General features: G+C 39.3%; 1 pseudogene across 1 annotated transcript; it reads left to right on the top strand.

The window, feature by feature from the left end:
* Nucleotides 1-583: 583 nt before the first annotated feature.
* On the top strand, nt 584-6129 carry LOC307067935 (uncharacterized protein C3orf38 homolog; annotated as a pseudogene). Its single transcript has 3 exons — nt 584-624; nt 1595-1598; nt 5091-6129. The product of its transcript is annotated as an uncharacterized protein C3orf38 homolog (transcript).
* Nucleotides 6130-6376: the final 247 nt, after the last annotated feature.

Here is a 6376-nt window from a genome sequence, read left to right as displayed (position 1 = left end):
GAGTATAAATAATTTATATGAGAGTAATATAAAAATTATCCATAAAGCAATTCAGATCTGGAGCCCTAATGGGGAAGGATATTCATCAATAATTTTTTAAAATCATGGTTGTTATATTCAGATTTTCTAACATTTCTTGAGTCAGTAATTATTCCTTAAAATCATTCATGAGAATTTAGATCAATATAGTAAAGTGAGCATGCTCATTACCTTATGGGGAGGAAAATAAAGGAAAAAGTGTAACAAGTGTAACAAGTAGACCAGAAATGTTGCAGAATGCATGAAAGCAAGACAGAAGAATAGATACAGGGAACCAAGCGCTACCCAACATGCTGTAGGGCAGCGGTCTCCAACCTTTTTGGCACCAGGGACTGGTTTTGTGGAAGACAATTTTTCCACCGACCAGGGGGTGGGGGGGTGGGGGGGCAGTGGTGGGCAGAGGGGAGTGGCTGGGGGGGGCAGCAGTTGGGAGGAGATGGGTTCAGGCGGTAATGGGAGCGATGGGGAGCCGCAGATGAAGCTTCATTTGCATGGCCCAGGGCAGGGGTTGGGGACCCCTGCTGTAGGAGACGCTATCGCAGAGATGAGCGTGGTCCCATGTAGTCTCAATGCCATAGTCAACAGGTGGGTATGAAAAGTGGAGGAGTAGTTCCTCAGGGTGATGAAATGGGAAGCAGTGCTCAACCTCCTCCCTCTGCCCCTCCAGCTTGCAGTGTGGCCAGGCAGTGGGAAGCCCTCAGAGGTTCTGGTTCACAAGGGGCCAGCCCACCCCACCTGGTAACCCTATCGGTGACCAAACTACATAGAAAGCATAGGCAGAGAAACAGAGGGTCTTACGAGACTTGCAAAATATGAATTCACTGTTTTTATAGGTTACAAAATAGTCAAACATCAGTAATAACATTTGGTTAACCTGCTTTGAACCACCAGGAAAGATCAATACTTAATTGCATTAAAAGAAGGAACAATATCCACAGGTAAAATTGCAAAGAGAAGAAGCAAAAACACTTTTCAATAAGTAAAATTAATATTGTCAGTGATGATCAAGAGACCACTGCATTCACAGAAAAGAATCAACTCTACTTCTGCCTTAAGACTGAAATTTCTTCACAGAAAATCTCTTTGCCAATACCTAAAGAAATGAGTAAAAATTAAGAAACAAGCTACCTCTCTCCCATTACAAAATGTATCAGGAAAGAAGGAAGGAAGGGAGGGAGGGAGGAAAGAAAAAGAGAGGAGACCTAATTCAATTTGAGCAGAGCTGGGGATAAACTTGATTCTGCTCCTATGTCTGTTTCAATCCCTAGAAACCATTCTAGGTGAAGAGACATAAACCTGAGAAATTTTACTAATATTCCCAAGTCTGGAGAGATGAAAACTGAGGGGGGAGCTTTATCTTTTGACTCTTCTGATCAATAAGTAATAGAAATTACTGCTGGGGAGCAGTGAAAGCATGAGATATATTGCTGGGTGGTCTCATCCAACTGCCAGAGTAAAAACACTGATGATAGAAAAGATTTTCAAGAATGAGCAAAAATAAAAATAAAAAAATCTAAAAGAGTAATGCGAAAAGTATATTGGTGTTGACTTTTAGGAAGGTGAGTTTCCACTCTCTATCAAACTAGAAATGATAAATCCTTCCAGAAATTTATGCTAAAGAAATACTTGCACTTGTGCCCAAAGATGCAGAGATGCTCAATTTCCATGTTGTTGATAAAAGCAAAGTTACTAACATCCTAAATGTCCAACAGAGACGTGGTTAAGTAATTTAAAAGGCTACCTTCCCAAGGAACATGCTGAAGCTGTAAAATTGGATGAGGTAGATCCACATGTCAACACTAGATTTACCATCAACTCATTTGCTTAAGTGAAAAAGGAAGTTCCAGAGCAGCATGGATAATATTATCTCACATGTAGATTTTCCCATATGACACCAAAGACATAAATACACACATATGTATAGGCCTCAGTGGGGGAAAACAATGAACACTCAACTCTTGATGGTGGTTATCTTTAAGAAGAGGAGTTCAAGAGATATGGAAAAGGGGATTTCTTGGTTTTGCTGTACTTAATTGTTTGATTTCTTTCTATGACAATATGCTCGTGTTTCACTTGTATAATATTTGCTTAATAAACATAAAACATGCTAAAATCTTTCTATTCATCAGTGTTCAAATTGTGTACAGTATTCAATTATGATTTTTAAAATATTGTATCTGTTTACTTCATGATTCTAATTCTTATTTAGTACACTTGTGTTTTAGCCTCCCCTTTATTTTTTTAATTAAGCTTGCCAGAGTTATGTACGTTTATTTATTTTTTTCAAAAACAAAAAACTGAGAAGTAAAACTACCATTTTCTATTTTCTGATTCATTGATTTTTGCTGTAAGTTTCCTTAGATGCATTTTGTTGTTCTGTTCTGGAATCTTGAGCAAGAATAGAGATCATATTTTATTTATTTTCATTTTTTGGTTGTTCAGTGATGGACGTTTTTAGGGTTATAGATTTTATCTAAGTAGAACTTTGTCTACATCCCAAAGCTTTTCTATGTGCTGTTTGTATCGAGCTAATGCTTACTTGCTATGGGTTGGGCATTGTGTTATGAACCTCATATACAAGGTAGAAACACTCTGTCTCATTTTACATGGGCAAGCCAAAACATCTCTTTGGGGAGTGAGCACTCCCTCATTCTTAGCCCATGTGGCCTGGGAAGAATGGATCCAGCCTGATTTACAGGCGTGGGCACAAAAGCCAGAACTTGGCCATGGTGATTTGTTCACAACCAGGCCAATGACCCAAACCCAGTTAATTAAAACCTTTCATGAGACTTTTACTAAGTCTTAGAAAAAAAATACACTCTTTATCACAGAATCTTTAGCTACAAAACAAAATGAAAACAGGTGTCTTTGCCTCCTTGTGGATAGAGTTTGCCTGAGACTGAAAACAAACACAAGGGTGTGAAACTGTACTGTCTAAGAGCAGGAAAGTGAATTTATCCAGAAATGTAGCACAGCAGCCCACTTGGCACTTGTGGCCATGAACTTAAAGTACAACAAATCAGCACAGTTGTATTTTCTTGAGTCATGTGCAGTTTGTTGCATGGGTCCAGGCTGAAATACATCAAGATTAGGGACGAATCAAGGTGGAGTGTGTCAAACAAATACTCTGAAGTCAAAGAAGAAAACGGAGTTAAGGGAGGGATTGTATGAAAACCATAGAACCTAAGCTGAGTGGGAGAAAAGGGAAGGTGTGAGTGTGTATCAAACAGTGAGAAATGGTAAAACCAGTGGATCTGAGGTGAGTGACTAGAGAAATAAGATGTGATGTTACAAGGCTTTTGGAGATAGTGCAATTATTGGTCATGATAAGACCTAAGGCAGTACTTTTAAAACTGTTTTTGACCTTGACCTAGAGTAAAAAATACATTTTTTATCACAACCCAATACACATATACATACATGCATCTCTACCTGCAACTCTCTCCATATATTTTATTTATTTATTTATTTATTGGAATTGGCTCATATGATCATAGAGGCTGGCAAGTCCAAAATACTAGCTTTATGCTAGATGTTTTATCTGTATCAAGTCTAAACCTTACAGCTCTCCTACAGGATCTTAGATGCTGGGCCAGGCTCAGAAAGCTGAACAGGTGTCAGCAGGGATGCACTGCAGATCTGCCTGGCTGTGATCTTTCCATTCCACTGCACTTGCAGTGATCTGGGGGCCAACGGTGTGCCCCAGAAGGCTTGTTAGCAAATGTTCTCTATCAATTTGGCCAACACACATGACTTCACAGGATAGCAAGCATTTGCCACCAGCCCCGCTGGTCCTTTTGTAGAACTAACCTTGCCAGGTGTACCTCTAGCATCCTTGGATCAAGTACCAATTATAACTGAAGTGCAATGTCATTAGTCACACAATTTTGAGCAGCTGCAGTTTAACTTCATTAAATTTACATCACCAAACTGACATAATGAAGGATTGCTGACAGAAGGAAAATAGGTATAAATCATACCTTCATGTACATTTGAATCATGGTGGAGTCATATCTAATACTCAACCACTAAGTGTAGACACTCTTAATTCAGTAAAATTTATCATTAAAAGATCCTTGGAATTTATACACAGATGAATTTCTGATCATATACCCATTACAGAAATAAACTGGGATACATCAGATCAAACCTAACATCCCCATTTTACAGACAAGGGACTGAGGGATTATATGAAAGAGTAACTAACATTTATATTGTGCTGAGTTCTGGAGTTGAAATATCTGGGTTTAACCCTGACTCCACCATCTGTCAGCTGCCTGATCTTGGACAAGTTACCTCATCTCTCCTGGCTTCAGTTTCCTTTTCTGTGCCATGGAGATAACAGTAATGTGATTGTCTATCATGACTGAGTTGATGTGAGCAATAAATGAATTAATACATATAAAAGGCTTTATAGAGTGCCTGACTCATAGAAAGTGCTCAAAAATGGTAAATATGTAATTGCTATTATTCCCTTTTACTTATTTTTAGACATGACAATGGGAACATCTTGCAGCCAAACTTATGGGATGGGTGCTTTATATCTTGTTTTCGAGGGTATCTCCACAGCAGGAATAAAGGACTTTAAAACATGTAATTCTCTTTGAGGAAATAGTGGTTTCTTACAGGAGAAAACTGGAAGATTGTGAGCTCCATGACAATGAAAATAAATCTGCCTTGAACACATTTCGCCAGCACATGGTGGGTGTTCAGCAGGTCTTTTCCGACTGATATACTAACTAACCATCTAGTTAGAACAGAAGGCAGGCACTCGAAAAGCTCATTAACAATAAAAGGAAGAAAATAAGTGCCCATCAAAGAAACAGAATTTGGCCAAAGGAATGCCAAAATGGAATTTATAATGTTCATGGATCTAATGAAAATGTATAATTGAACTGATATTTAATGATACAAACGACATGCAGTCAAATGCAAATTGTGCAATAAAGATCACGCAGGATTAGGGTATCTGTTGCCAAGGTGCCAGCCTGGTGGGCCTAAGGGGGCGACGTTATTGGCATCCTCTCCCCCCCTTTCTGGGGGTTGAGAAGTTGGGGCTCAGCTACCCAGAGATGGAGGGCTGTCGTAACCTGCTCAGCCTATTGGACAACGACGAACGAGATCATGGCCCTATGCGACACCATCACCAACTGCCTGGTGCAGCCTGAGGACCACCAAGATGCCATTCGTGCAATATTAGTGTACAGTCAAAGTGCAGAAGAACTTTTGAGGTGCAAAAAAGTCCACCAAGAAATCATATTTAAGTACTTGCAACACAGTGGGTTATTATACCTCCAGCTACTGAAAAACACAATCTTATTCAGCATGTGAAGGCTTACTAGAAAAAGCAGTCAAAACTGAAATTGAAGGAAATGCCAGAGCCAGTTAAGACAGAGGACATGAGACTCTTTGAACAGCAGGAGAAAGAAGATAAAAAAGCTGAAAAGTTTGATTTTCGTTGATTAGGTGAAGAATTCTGTCACTGGTTCTTTGAACTTCTTAATTCTCAGAATGCTATTCTGGGACCACGTCAAGAAGAATGGGGGCCACAGCACTTCTGGCATGATGTCAAGCTTAGGTTCTATTACAACATATCTGAAACAAAATGTGATAGACTACCATGGAGCAGAAATTGTGAGACTTCGTCTGCTGTCACTAGTGAATGAAGAATATCTTTTTCTCAGTCCCAACCTAAATTCCCATGGACTGAAATGCACTTCTTCTCCCCATGGTCTCATTATGGTTGGAGTTTGCTGGGACCGTCCACCAAGGGAACACCTGTTTGGGCATTTTTGAACAGATTTTTGGACTCATCCACTGCCTTTTTGTGGAGAATACTGGGAAAATCAAATTTATCAACCTGAGAATTATTGGAGAGAGTTCCCTTGCTCCTGGGACATTAATGACACCAGCTATTACACTTGGACCAAGTGATCTAGAAGCCTTTTATAATGTAAACACTTTATGTGGTCCAGTGAAGTACGACTCAATGTAAGGCAGGCACTGGACAGTGGGACTGGAGACCAAACTTTATCTAGTGGAAAGGAGACACTGTTGAACAAAAGAGAATTAATTTTTCCTAGCCCTTGAAGCACTGAGTACTATGTCAGTCTGAAAAATCTTGTATACAGAAATTCTTCCAGATACTACAATAGTAATGTTTAAGTGATTTCAGATTCGGGGATTGACATATTTTAGCTGAAATGTCTTTCTTGACTACAGGTTAACATATTATGTGAACACTTGCCTCCTTCTACTTGAGTTGCAGCAAATGTTCTGAAAGCTTCATGCAATTCATCAAATAAATCCCACTTTAAACGTTGTAAAAAAAAAATGA

The sequence above is a fragment of the Hyperoodon ampullatus genome (assembly GCF_949752795.1).
Source record: "Hyperoodon ampullatus genome assembly, chromosome: 19".
Taxonomy (NCBI): Eukaryota; Metazoa; Chordata; class Mammalia; order Artiodactyla; family Ziphiidae; genus Hyperoodon; species Hyperoodon ampullatus.
This window is presented reverse-complemented; position numbering and strand designations above follow the sequence as displayed.